We start from the raw sequence: 19952 nt of genomic DNA, 5'->3' as shown, positions 1-19952 counted from the left end.
CTTTGCGTTGCCTATATCGCACCACTCCTTGTTTACCATGAAAGCTATGCCGCCTCCTCTCGTCTTTTTTTGTATTTTATTTTTTTATAATTTTTTAAACAAACATATAAACAAACATGACAACACACGATAAGATATACAAGCATTAATTAACAGTGCATATCCAATGAAATCACCATTTAGTTAAATGTATTTTACAGGATATACCCATAATACCTGTTATCTAGTACCCTACACACATATGCTCTAGCTCGTACCCCCCCCTCCCGGACCCCCCATTGGATAATCCATCCATTATAACTTGTTCCTACCAGACACTACCTTTATATGCTAGCTTTTATTTTCTCCACCACTTCTAACCACATTGTCATTTTGGATTCATTGAGACCCAAAATTCTTGCTGTAGATATTTCTTGATAAATCACATCGAGATATGTAAGAATCCAGACCTTCCGGCACATTTTATCCGGTTGAAACCATCGTGATGCTATCAGCTTTTTAGCCACTGTGATACCAGATAAAACCAATCTCTTTAGCTGTGGATGTACTGCACACTGAAAGACATCATTCAGCAGTAATACAGAGGGGTGTACAGGTATATTCAGAGTTAAGAGATTTGATAATTGTTGGGTCACTTCTTTCCAGAATATCTTAACTGGTGGGCAGTCCCAGTACATGTGCATAAATGTCCCCTCGTCCCCATTTGTACATAAGGAGCATTTGGGGTCTTGTTTAAGACCCATTTTGTTCAGTCTTATAGGAGTTAAGTATGTCCTGTGAATATAGTTAAGATTGATTTGTTGATGGTCCGGGTTCCTTGATGCAAGTCGAACATTTGCCCAGGCTTCTTGCCAGTCAAAATCTATCTCCAGGTCTGGTATATCCCTCCTCCAGACTGAGTCTAGATGGAGGGTTTCATATGAGGATGTTAGTAATTGATGATAAAAATCTGAAACAAAACCTCTCGACGTCTCTCTTTCAAAGAAGAATTTGTGGTATCTGTGTATGCCTTGCTTTTCCCATCTAGGGAATCTTATAGGTTGTTTTCCAATCAAGAGTGCATTGTTATTGAATAAGGGAGTATGATTATGCCATTTCTGTGGGATAGAATATTTTTTTTTGTGTTTCACGCCATATCCGGATCGCATGAGTAATTATGGGGCCAAATTTCCGTTCGCATTGCTTAATTGATAATTTGGTGTATACTATGTCCTTCAGCCTATGTGGAGCTACTATATTTTATTCTAAATTTCTCCAGGATACTGATGCTTGGGGATCAAACCATGTTGTCAGTGGTCTTAAAGTGTACGCCTTAAAATAGTGGTAGAAATCTGGAAATGCCATACCACCGTCTGCTCTGTTTCTCTGTGCGGTGGATCTTTTTATACGTGGTGGTTTGTTATTCCAAATAAATTTGTATGTGGAGGAGTGTAATTCTTTCCAGTAACCCTCTGGAGGGGGTAACGGTAGCATTGAGCTGAATAAGTTGATTCTAGGTAGGACGTCCATCTTAACTATTGATACCCGTGCCTGTACTGAGTTTTTGGGTTTTGACCACCTGTCAAGGTCGTATTTGATTTTGTTTTGGATTTCTATGTAATTGTGCTTCACCGTTTCGCTTATGGTAGGGAATATTTCAACTCCCAAACATCTAAAGTGGTAAAACATCGGTATCTCTCCTGGGAGGGTTATATTTCTTTTTGCAGGGGCGTTAAGTGGGAGGAAGGCCGACTTCGGCCAATTTATCCTAAATCCCGATAAATCTCCAAAGTCCTCAATCAGCTTGAGAAGATGAGGCAATGCGGTGTTGGGGTTTTGCATGAACAGTATTACGTTGTCCGCATATAAACTAATTGTATGTTGTGTGCCCTTGATTACGATTGGTTCTATGGATTGGGATTGTCTTACATATTGTGCTAAAGGCTCTAATGATAGATCGAATAGTCCGGGACTAAGAGGGCAACCCTGTCTGGAAGAACGTGATACCGGAAAGATTTCAGAGGTGATTGTACCTGTTGTAATCATGGCCGATGGGTCTTTGTATAATACTTTAATCATATCAATGAATTTTCCTAACCCCATCCTTTCTAATACTGCCCATAGATACGACCATTCCAACCTGTCAAAAGCTTTTCATTCATATATCGCACCACTCCTTGTTTACCATGAAAGCTATGCCGCCTCCTCTCGTCTTTTGTGACTCTTCTGCCGTTCGGTCCTTGCGAAGAACGAAGAAGTGATCTGCCAGTTCTATTGCATGATTTGGGACGTCTGGAGACAGCCAAGTTTCTGTGAAACAGAGGACGTTGCAGTCCCGAATGTCCCTCTGGAATTGGATCCGTGCTCTGATGTCGTCCAGTTTATTTCCTATCGATTGCACATTGGCCAACAATATGCTGGGCAATGTGGTTCTGTAGTCTCTTTCAAGAAGGTGGATGATCAATGGATTAAAATTTACTTCATATACCATGCTGTTTGTATTAAGATTGTTATCACTTGGTCGTGATGACGCAAGGGGTTAATATATCGGGGGGTGAGAAGCCTATTACGATGGTGTCATGGAACACTAAAGGATTGGGTAGTGCAGTTAAAAGGGGAAGGGGTGTACAGCCAGCCAGGCAATTCATAATATCAAATCTATATCGGGCTGACTAACCCTAAAGACATAAATGACAGTTTTAAAGAATTTTATACTGGCCTTTATACCTCTAGATGCCATGCCCCAGACTCTGAGGTTGAGAGCTTCCTGGACAATATTGATATGCCAGTGCTTAGTGATAAGGCAAGGGATGAGCTAGATGCTGATTTCAGCCTGCAGGAAATAACAAGTGCAATAAAGTCTTTCCCTAGTGGGAAGGCCGCTGGCCCGGATGGGTATGGGGCGGAGTTTTATAAAGCTTACAGTGACATTTTGGCCCCTCTACTTCTTAGAATGATTCAACATTCTATCACTAATAATGTCTTCCCTGACTCCCTCTACGAAGCGAATGTGTGCCTTTTACTCAAGAAAGGTAGGGATGGGACGGATCCAGCAGGGTTCCGGCCTATACGTTTGTTAAATTTTGACCAAAAGACAGTTGCCAAGGTGTTGGCCACTAGGTTGGCTCAGCATGTTGGATCTCTCGTCCACTCCAGCCAAACGGGATTCATTCCTGGCAGGCTTTCTTTTTCTAATATTCGGAAATTACTAAACATATTGTACTCTAACCAAAGAAAGGACACTAAGCCGGCGATCATATCACTTGATGCTGAAAAGGCATTCGGCCAGATCGAATGGAAATATATGTTCAGTGTCCTCCAGCGCTTTGGTTTCGGTGACAGGTTTCGTTCTCTTATTGGAATGTTGTATGCTCATCCGAGAGCTTCCATTCTTACCAATTCTGATAGATCTGACTCCTTCCCACTCCATCGCGGCACCCGACAAGGATGTTGTATTAGTCCCTTACTGTTCAATTTAGCCCTCGAACCCCTGGCTATCAGTATCAGGAGTCATCCCAACATCACAGGAATAAAATTGGGAAAGTATGAGAGCCGTATTTCGCTATATGCGGATGATGTGGTCCTGTATCTTGCTGATCCTGCCTCCTCCGTCCCATGCCTCCTAGATTTAATCAGGCAGTTTGGTACTTTCTCTGGTTACTCCATTAACTGGGAGAAAAGTGTGTTCATGCCCATCTCAGGGAGCCTAGACTCTTCCTTTACTGACAGCTTACCCTTTAAAATAGAACATGAACACTTCACCTATCTGGGAGTAGTTATACCAAAGGATCCCAAACTCCTATTTAAACTGAACTTTGGTGAAATGGGCTCAAAATTGAAGAAAAATATGGAGAGTTGGATAATTTTAAAAATGGTGGTTCTCCCCAGGTTCCTTTACCTTTTTCAGAGCTTGCCTATTTTTTTGACTGCCTCTTTCTTTAAACAGATAGACACTATACTTCTGCCATTTGTCTGGGGCTATAAAGCACACCGTATTTCAAAAGCACACTTGCAGAAGCCAAAGCATATGGGGGGGCTGGCCCTACCGGTATTCCAGCACTACTACTGGGCTGCTAATGCAAGGGCCATGCCCTTCTGGCAAGATTACTTCATAGGTGATGCTACAGTAGCCATGGACGCTAGGTGGCTAGACATGGAGGCGCATGTGAACTTAAAAAGCTCTCTTCCTGCAATGTTATTTTCTAAGTGTGATACGATTAATAAGATGGCTCTCAACAACTTTATCCTTCAGAACTCACTGAGAATACTGAGTCAAATCAAAAGGGTTTTCAAAGTACCTTCAACCTCGGCATATGCTCCAATATGTGATAATCATAATTTCCCCCCTGGTCAATCTGATATTGTTTTTTCACTATGGAAGGGAAAGGGACTGGCCACTATCAAAGATCTATTTGTTGATCGTCACTTTGCCTCATTTAACGAACTTAAGTCTAAGTTTAATCTTACAAGCTCACACTTCTTTCGTTACCTGCAGGTTAGAAATTATGTCCGCAGTAATATCCCAGACTTTGAGACATGTCCTGCTGATAACCAGTTTTATAATCTCATGAGCCGATCACCAGTTTCAAAACACCTGATCTCTGATTTTGTTTCATATTTCTTGGTCCAATCTATGGCTTCCTCCGACCACATTAAAGATGTATGGTCCACAGAGCTTAGTATGGAAATCTCTGATGAAATGTGGGAGGAGGGACTTAGCAGGATACATAAATGTTCTATTAATGCCAGAGTCCAACTTATACAGTTGAAGGTAATTCACAGACTACATTACTCTAAAACCAAACTGCATCTATCTATCCCTCTGTATCGCCTCTCTGTGATCGTTGCATGTCTGCAGAGGGTAATCTTTCACATATGTTTTGGTTTTGTCCCAAGCTATTTAAGTACTGGGTAGACATTTTTGACTGGTACACCAAGGCGTATAAAAGAGAGATTGCCCCAGACTGCCTTCTAGCTCTACTCGGCTGTTCAGCTAACACTGCGGAATTACCTTACAATGAGCAGGAAGCCCTGATGTTTGGTATGGCTGTGGCCAAAATAATTATCCTTAAGGAATGGAAAGACACGTCGTCTCCAAGTTTTAAAAGATGGCTCACTGAGATGGTCTCCTCTCTGCAGCTGGAAAGCATCCGTCACAGTAGGTCTGAGACCTCGAACAAATTTGAAATGATATGGGGTCCCTTTTTGGAATGCTTAGCTAGAACATAAGTGCTTCTCAATGTCCTCCTGTGTATTTTCTGTACTATGTATTGGTGTAGTCACGATACTGGAATTTCGAGCTTCGATGCGATACCTTGGGGGGTATCGATGTTCGATACCATTTTCGATACCACAGGGAAAAAGGTTCAATCTTAAATATATATATATATTTTTTGATAGGTTTTGCTTTTGTTGCTGGTTGGTTCTCCTCAGCTTCCCTCTGGTACTGTAGGAGAGGGTAGATATGGCACTTTTGAAACCCTTTGCTTATCTTTAGATCACACATTTGGAAATAACTGTTCATCTCATTTCAAAAAATTTTATTACAGAACATGGTATTTTCTCAAGCAGACAGATGTAAACACTGTGGTCTGTGTTGCATGTGCCTGACGGGCTGAACTGTTTGTATTGCAGTCATGTTCTGACTTAACTGAATGCACATGTGAGTGTGTGTGTGGACTGCTGTACTATTGCGGTGAACAATGCAACTTCCTTTTTTTTCTTTTTTTTATGAATGATTAGGTGTCGATATTTCGGTGTTTTTGACAACACTATGTATGTATGTATGTATGTGTGTATATATGTATGTGTGTATATATATGTATATATATATATATATATATATGTGTATATGTATGTGTATATATGTAATGTGTGTATACATGTCAGAGAATCAGCCCCTTGCGTCCTTAGTGTATAGCATATGACATGGTGTATGTTTGTTCATTGATGTGACAGTGTCTGGCAACATACTGTTTGTGATCTTTTTATTTATTTTTTATTTTCTTTGTGATTGTGAAACTATAAAAGCTGAAAATAAAATATTATAAAAGCAGTCAAGAAACCTGACTTCATTACCGCCTACGCCCATAGTCTAAATCTGCAGCTCCTGGCTCTAACTGAGACCTGGATAACCCCCAATAACTCATCGACACCTGCAGCATTATCTACAAACTATAACTTCACTCACACACCTCAACCTTCCAGACGGGGTGGAGGCACTGGCCTCATGACACACACACACACACACACACACACACACACACACACACACACACACACACACACACACACACACACACACACACACACACACACACACACACACACACACACACACACACACACACACACACACACACACTTCAGAAACAAACATAGTATCAATGAGAGCATCAATAATACACCTGAGTGAAGTCTAGTAAAAAAAAAAATTTTTTTTTTTTTTTTTTTTTAGTTAATCTTGAGTTAAAAAAATTAGTGGCATTAATAGAATCGGGAGTTAACGCGATATTAACGCGATATATTTGACAGCCTTACTAATAATGTCTTCCCTGACTCCCTCTACGAAGCGAATGTGTGCCTTTTACTCAAGAAAGGTAGGGATGGGACGGATCCAGCAGGGTTCCGGCCTATACGTTTGTTAAATTTTGACCAAAAGACAGTTGCCAAGGTGTTGGCCACTAGGTTGGCTCAGCATGTTGGATCTCTCGTCCACTCCAGCCAAACGGGATTCATTCCTGGCAGGCTTTCTTTTTCTAATATTCGGAAATTACTAAACATATTGTACTCTAACCAAAGAAAGGACACTAAGCCGGCGATCATATCACTTGATGCTGAAAAGGCATTCGGCCAGATCGAATGGAAATATATGTTCAGTGTCCTCCAGCGCTTTGGTTTCGGTGACAGGTTTCGTTCTCTTATTGGAATGTTGTATGCTCATCCGAGAGCTTCCATTCTTACCAATTCTGATAGATCTGACTCCTTCCCACTCCATCGCGGCACCCGACAAGGATGTTGTATTAGTCCCTTACTGTTCAATTTAGCCCTCGAACCCCTGGCTATCAGTATCAGGAGTCATCCCAACATCACAGGAATAAAATTGGGAAAGTATGAGAGCCGTATTTCGCTATATGCGGATGATGTGGTCCTGTATCTTGCTGATCCTGCCTCCTCCGTCCCATGCCTCCTAGATTTAATCAGGCAGTTTGGTACTTTCTCTGGTTACTCCATTAACTGGGAGAAAAGTGTATTCATGCCCATCTCAGGGAGCCTAGACTCTTCCTTTACTGACAGCTTACCCTTTAAAATAGAACATGACCACTTCACCTATCTGGGAGTAGTTATACCAAAGGATCCCAAACTCCTATTTAAACTGAACTTTGGTGAAATGGGCTCAAAATTGAAGAAAAATATGGAGAGTTGGATAATTTTAAAAATGGTGGTTCTCCCCAGGTTCCTTTACCTTTTTCAGAGCTTGCCTATTTTTTTGACTGCCTCTTTCTTTAAACAGATAGACACTATACTTCTGCCATTTGTCTGGGGCTATAAAGCACACCGTATTTCAAAAGCACACTTGCAGAAGCCAAAGCATATGGGGGGGCTGGCCCTACCGGTATTCCAGCACTACTACTGGGCTGCTAATGCAAGGGCCATGCCCTTCTGGCAAGATTACTTCATAGGTGATGCTACAGTAGCCATGGACGCTAGGTGGCTAGACATGGAGGCGCATGTGAACTTAAAAAGCTCTCTTCCTGCAATGTTATTTTCTAAGTGTGATACGATTAATAAGATGGCTCTCAACAACTTTATCCTTCGGAACTCACTGAGAATACTGAGTCAAATCAAAAGGGTTTTCAAAGTACCTTCAACCTCGGCATATGCTCCAATATGTGATAATCATAATTTCCCCCCTGGTCAATCTGATATTGTTTTTTCACTATGGAAGGGAAAGGGACTGGCCACTATCAAAGATCTATTTGTTGATCGTCACTTTGCCTCATTTAACGAACTTAAGTCTAAGTTTAATCTTACAAGCTCACACTTCTTTCGTTACCTGCAGGTTAGAAATTATGTCCGCAGTAATATCCCAGACTTTGAGACATGTCCTGCTGATAACCAGTTTTATAATCTCATGAGCCGATCACCAGTTTCAAAACACCTGATCTCTGATTTTGTTTCATATTTCTTGGTCCAATCTATGGCTTCCTCCGACCACATTAAAGATGTATGGTCCACAGAGCTTAGTATGGAAATCTCTGATGAAATGTGGGAGGAGGGACTTAGCAGGATACATAAATGTTCTATTAATGCCAGAGTCCAACTTATACAGTTGAAGGTAATTCACAGACTACATTACTCTAAAACCAAACTGCATCTATCTATCCCTCTGTATCGCCTCTCTGTGATCGTTGCATGTCCGCAGAGGGTAATCTTTCACATATGTTTTGGTTTTGTCCCAAGCTATTTAAGTACTGGGTAGAAATTTTTGACTGGTACACCAAGGCGTATAAAAGAGAGATTGCCCCAGACTGCCTTCTAGCTCTACTCGGCTGTTCAGCTAACACTGCGGAATTACCTTACAATGAGCAGGAAGCCCTGATGTTTGGTATGGCTGTGGCCAAAATAATTATCCTTAAGGAATGGAAAGACACGTCGTCTCCAAGTTTTAAAAGATGGCTCACTGAGATGGTCTCCTCTCTGCAGCTGGAAAGCATCCGTCACAGTAGGTCTGAGACCTCGAACAAATTTGAAATGATATGGGGTCCCTTTTTGGAATGCTTAGCTAGAACATAAGTGCTCCTCCTGTGTATTTTCTGTACTATGTATTGGTGTAGTCACGATACTGGAATTTCGAGCTTCGATGCGATACCTTGGGGGGTATCGATGTTCGATACCATTTTCGATACCACAGGGAAAAAGGTTCAATCTTAAATATATATATATATTTTTTGATAGGTTTTGCTTTTGTTGCTGGTTGGTTCTCGTCAGCTTCCCTCTGGTACTGTAGGAGAGGGTAGATATGGCACTTTTGAAACCCTTTGCTTATCTTTAGATCACACATTTGGAAATAACTGTTCATCTCATTTCAAAATTTTTTATTACAGAACATGGTATTTTCTCAAGCAGACAGATGTAAACACTGTGGTCTGTGTTGCATGTGCCTGACGGGCTGAACTGTTTGTATTGCAGTCATGTTCTGACTTAACTGAATGCACATGTGAGTGTGTGTGTGGACTGCTGTACTATTGCGGTGAACAATGCAACTTCCTTTTTTTTCTTTTTTTTATGAATGATTAGGTGTCGATATTTCGGTGTTTTTGACAACACTATGTATGTATGTATGTATGTGTGTATATATGTATGTGTGTATATATATGTATATATATATATATATATATATGTGTATATGTATGTGTATATATGTAATGTGTGTATACATGTCAGAGAATCAGCCCCTTGCGTCCTTAGTGTATAGCATATGACATGGTGTATGTTTGTTCATTGATGTGACAAGTGTCTGGCAACATACTGTTTGTGTTCTTTTTATTTATTTTTTATTTTCTTTGTGATTGTGAAACTATAAAAGCTGAAAATAAAATATTATAAAAGCAGTCAAGAAACCTGACTTCATTACCGCCTACGCCCATAGTCTAAATCTGCAGCTCCTGGCTCTAACTGAGACCTGGATAACCCCCAATAACTCATCGACACCTGCAGCATTATCTACAAACTATAACTTCACTCACACACCTCAACCTTCCAGACGGGGTGGAGGCACTGGCCTCATGACATCTCCTTCATGGGCTACAAACTTAACACCACTCCCAGAACTGTCACGCTCCTCTCTCGAATATCATGCAGTATCTGTCTCTAATCCTTTCAATCTCACCATTGTTACACTCTATCGCCCTCCAGGTCCGCTCGATCACTTCACAGATGAGCTGGACATGCTTCTAAGCTCCTTACCGGAAGATGGTACCCCTCTCCTTCCATTGGGCGACTTCAACCTGCCTGACTCATCTCAGTCAGTCATAGTGATCTCCCTCCTACAATCGTTTGACCTGACTCCCACTGCCATGCCTCCCACCCACAAAGCAGGCAACTCCTTGGATCTCATATTTTCCCGTAACTCCAGCATCATTAACACCACGGTAACTCCCCTACATGTATCTGACCATTCCTTCATATCCTTCTCACTAACTCTCATGCTTAACCGAAAGGTCTTCACCCCAACTCAAACCGTCTCACTCAGACGCAACCTGCCCTCCCTATCCTCCTCCACCCTCTCCTCTGACATACTATCCGCTCTACATTTGAGTGACACCTTCTCTGCTCTCTCCACAGAGATGGCAACCTCCACCCTGCTCTCAGCCCTTGCAACCTCCTTCGACAAGCTCTGTCCCCTCGTTGAGAAACCTGCCCGCCGTTCCCCACCCAGTCCATGGCTGAGAGATCCAGTGAGATAACAAAGACAGGTCCTGAGAGCGGCTGAGAGGAAGTATAGAAAGTCACGCCTCACTGCTGACATCGATACATATCACAACCTCTTGTTAACATTCTCCAAAACCATTACTAATGCCAAAGCTTCTTTCTTTCACCATAGGATCGAGGCCTCTGCCAAGAATCTTCGCAAACTGCATGCTACCATGTCCTCCCTCCTCACTCCTCACTCCCCCCCCCCCACCCCCTCCTCCCTCATATTTCTCTGCCGAAGACTTCGCAATCTTCTTTGAGGATAAAGTGGAGAACATCCGCAGCTCCTTCTCCCAACCCCCACCCATTCCAAATGCTGAATCGAAAACCTCATCCTTCACTGTCATCTTTCTCTCCCATTACAGAAGCCAAGACCCTGACACTGGTAACGTCGAACCGTCCGACTACATGCCAGCTGGACCAGCTACCCTCCCCACTCCTCCAGACCATAGCACCAGACATCCTCCCATTCCTAACTGCAACCATGAACTCCTCACTCAACTCTGGGGTGGTCCCCAACTCCCTAAAACAAGCCAGAGTCACGCTGCTCATAAAAAACCCAACCCTGAACCCCACCGTCATAGGCAACTACCGTCCTGTCTCTCTTCTCTCCTTCCTTTCTAAAACACTTGAACGTGCTGTATCCAACCAACTTACTGCTTATCTTACAGAATGACCTCCTAGACCCTAATCAGTCTGGACTTCCGGACTGGCCACTCCACAGAAACGGCCCTCATTGCGGTCACAGAGGCACTTCACTTAGCAAAAGCGAAAGGCCTCTCCTCTGTCCTGATTCTCCTAGATCTATCTGCAGCCTTCGACACAGTCAACCATCAGATCCTCCTCGCGGCCCTTGCAGGAATGGGAGTGGCTGGCTCTGCGCTGACATGGCTGACATCATACCTCAATGACCGCTCCTACCAAGTGTCATGGAGAGGGACCCTGTCGGCCACCCGCCCCCTGCGGACGGGTGTCCCCCAGGGCTCGGTTCTAGGACCCCTTCTCTTCTCCCTCTACACTAAATCACTGGGTAACATTATCACGTCTCATGGCTTCTCCTATCATTGTTATGCCGACGATACTCAACTCTTCCTCTCCTTCCCTCCCTCAGATATCCACATCTCTGAGCGGATCTCGGCCTGTCTGTCCGACATCTTCGCCTGTATGACGACCAACCACCTCAAACTGAACCTAAGCAAAACATAATTGCTCCACCTGCCGGCCAAATCCTCCCCCCTGACCGACCTTTCCATCACAGTCGAGAATGCAGCTGTGACCGCGTCCCGATCGCCAAGAACCTTGGTGTTGTCCTCGACGACCAGTTGAACTTCTCTGCTCACATCGCAGTGACAACCAGAACCTGCAGATTCTTCCTGAGCAACGTCAAAAGGATCCGCCCCTTCCTGACAAAAGAAGCTACCCAACTCCTCGTCCAATCAACAGTCATATCCCGCCTCGACTACTGCAACGCACTGCTCGCTGGCCTCCAGGCCACTGCCACTAAGCCTCTTCAACTCATTCAGAACGCAGCGGCCCGCCTGATCTCAAACCTACCGAAGTCGGCCCATGTCACCCAACTTCTTAGGGACCTGCACTGGCTCCCCATTGCTGCACGAATCCGCTTCAAGGCCCTCGACCTGGCATTCCGTGCGGCAAAGGGAACCGCTCCCGCCTACCTCCGGTCAATGGTCTCTAACTACACACCCTCAAGACCCCTACACTCTGCATCTTCTGGCCGCCTCAGACCTACTCCTATCCAAGCTCCGGGAGGGTCATCAAAGAGAAGTCGCCTATTCTCAGTCCTTGCCCCACAATGGTGGAATGAACTACCCACCCCAGTTAGGACAGCCAAAACCCGTCCAATCTTTCGCCGTCGACTAAAGATGCACTTCTTCAACCATTTTCTGAAAAAAAAATATATTATGTAACCCTAACTAACCTTACTGTCATGCACTTGTCCTAATAAACTAACCTACACTGTAGCACTCAACACTTTGATGAACATTGTTACTTAGCTGATAGAGTTGTGCCCTTCCTGATGACTTGTCGTACAGAACTTGTAAGTCGCTTTGGATAAAAGCGTCAGCTAAATGACTAAATGTAAATGTAAATGTGTATGTGTGTGTGTGTGTGTGTGGGGGGGAGGGGAGAAATGTGAGGCCCTGTTTAAGATTTAAACGTGCAGTAAAATCTTTTTTTTATTAATAATGTTTTTTGTGTGCATACAATCAACGTATTCTTAAATAATAGCGCTGCCCGAGGCTGGGCATACAGTCAACGTATTCTTAAATAATAGGGCTGCCCGAGGCTGGGCATATGATACCTTTAACGTATCCTTAAATAATCACGCTGCCTGAGGCTGGGCATATGATACAGTCAACGTATTCTTAAATAATAGCGCTGCCCGAGGCTTAGTGGCAATGCACCTGTACAGTCATACACCTGGCAGTAACAGGGAAAATGCATAAAACACCCCTCGAACCTGATAAACAAGCTTAAAGCCAGGTACATTTTTCAAGCACGACATGCAGATTTGCAGTTTTGCCTTATTTGAATCGAACTCTATAAGCTTAGTACACACGTCACAAACTGCACGATGCAACACACAGAGTGAGAGAGAGAGAGAGACAGAGAGAGACCGAGAGAGCGCGAGAGAGAGAGCAAGAGAGAGAGAGCGAGAGAGAGAGAGCAAGAGAGAGAGAGAGAGAGATATCCACTAGAGGCTGACATGTGAGTGGATTTTTATTCCCGCTCCTTCCCACTCCCACAGAAATAATCCCATCCCATCCCAATCCCGAGTGAGAGTTTAAAAAAAATCCCACTCCCTCCCACTCCCGCCCGAATCCCATTGATTTTGTTGTCATAGTTCCCACTCCCTTCTGCTCCCGTTGACGTTTACTCCCGGTCCTGCCAATCACGGGATTCAAAGTTAATTTGACTCCCATCCCGTGGGAATCCCGAAAAAATGTCATCCTCTAATATCCACGGCGGGAACAGAATAGATTGTATTAAAAACTCACCCTAACGCAGAATCAGGTCGAAGAGGAAGGAGACGACCGTGGAGATGACAATGTTCACCAGTCCCATGATATTGTCCCCCCCGTTGGGATGAAATTGGGAGTCTGTTCCTAGTTTATCTGCCACATGTTAGCACTCGATAACGTAGCTAATGCTAGCTAGCTAGGTTAGCTAACGCTCAAATAAGGGACTAAACACGTTTCGCAATTATGCCACATCAATGTGGAACGCCCTACCCAAAGCTGTAAAGGAATGTGGATCACTACCCACTTTCAAAACCTCCCTCAAGGGACACCTACGGGAGACTGCAATTCAACACTGGCCCCTGTAAATATCCTAACCCAACCCCCTCCAATGTACAGTCATTTACCTAGTATGGTTTTGTCAATAGTCCAATGTACAATTTTGTTTGTTTGTACAGTGTCCCCCCCCCACCCTCAATGTATAGTTTTGCTTGTTTATACAGTGTGCCCCCCCCCCCCAAACCACCTCCAATGTAAATTACCCAGTATGGTTGTCAATATCCCAACGTACCCAACCCCCCCCCACCCAACCTCCTCCAATGTACAGTTTCTACGTCAAATGTATATACTCCCTTTTCTTGACTCCTTCTGTATCACAAACAGTACTGTATTTGCAAATCTGGTATGTCATAAATGTATAGATGTAGCAGTACTGACTATCTGTATGTCATGTATGTCATATATGTCCTGATGAATTGAAAATGGGGGACCCTGATGTAAACAAGACGAAAGTCTTTCTCTGGTCTGCATCCCCTTAACAATTGTGTGTATTGAGCTGTACTGTATTGTACCCATTCTGCAATCTGTTAATAAAGTTTTCATTCAATCAATCAATCAGTTAGCTGTCCCTGCCTTTAGCTAAGCTACTAGCCGACATGTCTAGCCTGACTGAACGTTCTAACACGCAACAACTTTCATCTTCAGTCCATCTGCCAAATGTCCTCTTCGTCTTGGCATAACCTAATCACTATACTTGGTATTGATAAGTTTACGGCACGCAGTGTTATTTCTTCTGCTCCGATTCTGCACATTTGGTTTTCAAAAGTATGATGCTCTTGGGGCGCCCCAGTGGCGAACCACATAACGCGCTCAGCCGCGACTCGCGCTCAGCCGCTCAGCCCGGGTTCGATTCCCGAATCCGTCGTTATTTCCCCAATGTCTTCCCCCCACTCTGTCTCCTGTTTCTCCTCTGTCTCTCCCTACTGGACTGCCCAGTAGTAATAAAGCGATAAAACGCCAAAAAATAATAATAGTAGGATGCTCTTGGCCAAGACATCCACTCGCTCCCGTGGATAGCGCCGAATAGACCCCGTACCTGTACCCCCTCCCCTCGTGGATAATACCGGTCTTCTTCACATCTCTCTACCGACCACCAGACCGACGCCTACCAGCTCCCCCTAGTGTTAGTCCTCCCACAATGCTTTGCACAAAAGTAAACGGGTCATTGAATGAAACCAATAGTATATCTGCAAAGCCGCAGAGCCCGGAAAACTATTCTACAAACGTGTCTAATGTGAAATATATAAGCATGTAAGCAAAACTAGATTTTAGGTCTGTGATGGAAAGTGATTGTTAACATTCTATTTATTTATATTTTTATAAAAAAAATTATAATGCACTGCTCGCACGCCCCTAGCGGAGGCCCTGTGTGTGTGTGTGTGACGCACCCGCACATATTAACTTGTTCTCTCACCCTTATTGTTTGTTTAGTTAGTTAATGTTTGTACACGTTTACATTCATGATGCACATACACAATTTCTATTTCACATAATGACACACGACACATAGACTTGCGTACTGATATCATATACGTTCTTTATTATCTGACTTACATGGTTTAAGTTTGATTGCATGCATCTCGTTCATTTGTTTGTTTCTTCAACTCTGCAGCCAGCCGTCCTCGCTCTGGGCAAACAGAGCAGCTGCGACTGGTCCACCCTAAATAGCCGGATGGGGGTGGTGGACCAAACCATGTCACGGGAGATGTCAGGGGGTTCATTGTATTGTAATTTTGTTTGGTTATATGTATTTCCTTATTAATTAAGATTATTGGTTGTTCAGTTTGGTAGTTATGTTGTATGTTGTGTGTTTATTGTTTGTTAGATTAGTCTGAATTGTAACCTGCCTAGGATAATGTGTCTGGCCAGGACGCGTGAACACTTAAGGTAACCTACTTGCGTTCAGCGTTTCTCTGATTGGCCACGACGCCCACATGACCGCGCGCTAGCCCGCCCCCTTATCGCCGCCTGCCGCTCCTGTGTGTTGCAGCGTGTCACGAGCGGCAGAGGTCCCTCGCGGAAATGAAATGCGGAAATGTAATGTTATGTTCAAATCGAATCGCTAGAATACACAACATATTTATCAAAACAACTACCAGATTCACTCATAACGTTAATTCATGCAACGTTATATAGCGTTATTTCACGTTTTTATTCATAACATTATTTCGCGTGACAACACAGCACAGCTGTCAGAAACTGCCCATTGAGGGGGTTTGAATCACTGTACATCAGTGGAGGCTGCTGACTGATTAACTAGAAACTGTACATACAGAGTTATGTGTACTGTACTGTACAATACAGAGTTAAGTGTGTACTGTACATACAGAGTGTAGTGTACAATACAGAGTTAACTCTGTATGTACAGTACACACTTAACGCTGTATGTACAGTACACTCTGTATGTACAGTACACACTTAACTCTGTATTGTACAGTGCACTCTGTATGTACAGTACACACTTAACTCTGTATGTACAGTACAGTACACTTAACTCTGTATTGTACAGTGCACTCTGTATGTACAGTACACACTTAACTCTGTATGTACAGTGCACTCTGTATGTACAGTACACACTTAACTCTGTATGTACAGTACTCACTTAACTCTGTATGTACAGTACACACTTAACTCTGTATTGTACAGTACAGTACACTTAACTCTGTATGTACAGTACACACTTAACTCTGTATTGTACAGTACAGTACACTTAACACTGTATGTACAGTACACTTAACGATATGTATTGTACAGTACACTCTGTATGTACAGTACACACTTAACTCTGTATGTACAGTACACTCTTAACTCTGTATGTACAGTACACTCTTAACTCTGTATGTACAGTACACTCTTAACTCTGTATGTACAGTACACTCTTACTGATTAACTAGAAACTGTACATTGTAACGCAACGTTATATAATGTTATTTCGCGTTTTTATTCATAACGTTATTTCGCGTGACAACACCGTACATCAGTGGACGCTGCTGACCAAATTTTTAGGTGAAGCACAAATTATTATATTATATATTAAATTATATTTTTTAAACATCCCCAACGCTGCAACACCCCCATTCCTCCCAGGTGTCAGGCTCCTCATTCGCTTCCATTCATTTTGGGGACCATGTTTAAATATCGGAGATGAACGTTATTTCGATTGATATGAATAGCTAGTTACGTTTATATAGAGAGATGATAAATTAATTAAACGTAAAAAAAAAAAAAAAAAAAAATTGAAGTGATTCAAACTTGTCACCAACTAACCATAGGCTCTACAGCAAGCTGACAAACGAGTTGAGCTATCCATCGATATTAAAACTGAGTGACGAATGTATAATTTACACTTGTGCCAATTGCCTACTTATTATTAAGCTAGGTATTGCGCGAGCGTTGCTTGATTAACCTGCGTGGTTATTATGTAGGGGGGATTTACGAATGCATAATGCCGCGGCAACCTATTAATATTACCTATGCAACCTACAGTATGTGACACATTAAAGATGGCGGCGCGGGTTCTGAACGAGTGTATTCGCGAAGGAGAGCGCTCTGCCGCTCTGCCGCGGGGGCGTGCTAGGCGTGGTCACGTGGGCGTCGTGGCCAATCAGAGAAACGCGGAATGAAACGCTGAACGCAAGTGTTCACGCGGCCAGGACCTATATATAGTTTTGAGTTCTCATTTGTCTTTGGTCTTCCGTTCAGGTCTGTTCTGTCCTGCTTTTTTATTTGGACCATTTATGTTCTATTTAGTCAATTATGTATTTGCATGGGTAAATAAAACCCCTATTTTTGTAGCTTACACCACTGTGTGTGTGCGTGCAGGGACGTGCACAGGACTTTAGAGGGGCAGGTGCTCAAAGGCTGAAAAGGGCACTACACTTGTGTGTATACATTAACCGAGCGCGCGCAGCGCGCAATTTTTAAGGGCCCTTTTCGGGCGGGGGGCCCCCTTTTTATGCTTTTTGGGGGTTTTTGGTGATCAAATATTGAATTGAACTATAATAATCAGTGCAGGAGCTCACTTATCCTTGAAAGACACTTTTATCACTGACTTAAAAGGCCCATATATCTCCATAAATGTTCAGGGGGGAGGGAATAAGTGCTTACCCTACAGACCCCAAGAAGTGCTGTATATTCTGTATTGTTTAATATAAATGCATTTTTTATTCCAATCCCGATTTGTATTTGAGATTCCCAAATCCCATCGGACTTGACTTCTTCGTGTCCCTCAATGAGTGTAATACCAGCATTCAACAGCGGTTTCTATCATCATCATCATCACCACCCACGCTATGCATAAAATATATAGGTCCGCGGAGAGGCACGCTGAGGAGGCCGTGCAAACTGCAATGGAATATGGGACATCTCTCTCTCTTTACCTAAGATTTTAATTCTATCCTGACATTTTTCAGTTGGAAGGGCAGTCTATATGCGTAACGGTAAAAAAAAAAAAAAAAAAAAAAATTTAAAATTTTTTTTTTTTCAAAAAGGGCACTTTTTTGATGAGGCTCAAAAAGGCAGGTGCTCAGGCACCCCTTGGCCTCTGTGTGTGCACGTGTGTGTGTGTGTGTGTGTGTGTGTGTGTGTGTGTGTGTGTGTGTGTGTGTGTCTGTGTGTCTGTGCGTGCGTGCGTGCGTGTGTGCGTGCGTGTGTGTGTGTGTGTGTGTTGGCTTGTAAAACGAGTGGTCCTCACTCATGGAGGTGATGTGTGATTGGTGAAACTATCCCTCTCTTTATCCTGGGAGAACTGTTCTGAGATCTGATTTGGCTCAACATCTCCCCAACTGCAAAATCTGAAGATTCCTGAGAGGTCTGTCCCATATTGTCATGGTTCCTGCCTGGCAGTGCTCCTTCCTCTCTCTGTCTCTCTTCCCCCTTCTCCCGCTCTCATTATGGTCAAGTAGGTGCAGGTGTAGTGTTCAGCAAGGCAGCTGATCTGAGGTATGTGGGCATATTACATCATGGTATATAACCCCGCCCCAGACGTGGAGAAGCTGTCAGATCGTAAACTCTCGTTACCAGTTAGTCATGTTACTTTGCTCGTATTCTCTCTTCTGATGCTTCTAGTTGTTCGCCTGGAGCTCGTGTTCTTTGACCGTGTCTAACTTTGTACTCTCGTCCTCTCTCCTCAGCCTGCTCGGCGAAGACCTGGAGACACTGGCCTGGCTCACAAGGAACTGCTCTGACACCTGCCTGGCTGACTATCCCTGTCCCTACTCTGACCCCGTCTGTCTGACTCTCTTGCCCCCACGCACAGCCTGGACATTATGAGTATCACCCCTGTGTATCGACCCCTGTCTGGACATTGACCATTCTATTAAATATACCCATATCGGGTTTAAACCTGTCTGCTCTTTCACCTTGTCTGCAAATTGGGTTCCAGACACAACCGTGATACATATGTGTCTTCAGTACTGTACAAACGGCCCAAGGACTGGGCAGACATAAGGACTGTGGGGTGCTGTTCTGCTGTTCTGCTGTTTTGCAGCTGGACGCCTCTCAGACATAAAGGCTGTGGGGGGCTGCTCTGCTGTTCTGCAGCTGGATGCCTCAGACATGTCTAGACATGTCTGTCGATAGCCAGCATCTATATATACTAGTGGGCTTAGTGATTCCTTCAGTTCATGTGTGCGTCCCTGATCACAAGTAAGTGTTAAATATGTGCATAATGAGGACGCTTAGTTATTGTTGGTGATTTATATGGTTAAGGCTTATACTAATGTTATAATTCTACCAGCTGTTTAGGAAGCAATTTACCAGTATGTTTATAGTGATAATCTAGCCTATTGGGTATAATCTATGTTGTTGATTATAGTATTTAGTATCTGTTTAGCACAGTTTATCCCTGTAACTAGTACAGGTAAAGCACTGCTTATCCCCATTGGTAGTTCCACTCGTGAGGTTTATGTTACTTGTAGCAACAGTATATTGTATAGTATACAACATACTGATTAATAAGTACTAGTAACGCTGATGTCTTTGTTTCCTCCCCATTTAGAACCACACACACTCTCACATACTCCCACCGTATTAATGGGAAATAGAAGTAGAAATTGCCTGTGCATCTGTCTGACTATTGATAATAAAACTCATCAAAGAACGTTCCTGCCTCCCGTGTCCTGACTAGACACCCCGTGTTGTTGACTACATTTCCTAACCACCAAGAGCTTCACTACA

This window comes from Notolepis coatsorum, assembly GCF_963971535.1.
Source record: "Notolepis coatsorum genome assembly, chromosome: 4".
Taxonomy (NCBI): domain Eukaryota; kingdom Metazoa; phylum Chordata; class Actinopteri; order Aulopiformes; family Paralepididae; genus Notolepis; species Notolepis coatsorum.
The sequence above is the reverse complement of the archived record's forward strand: the minus strand, read 5'-3'. Positions refer to the sequence as shown.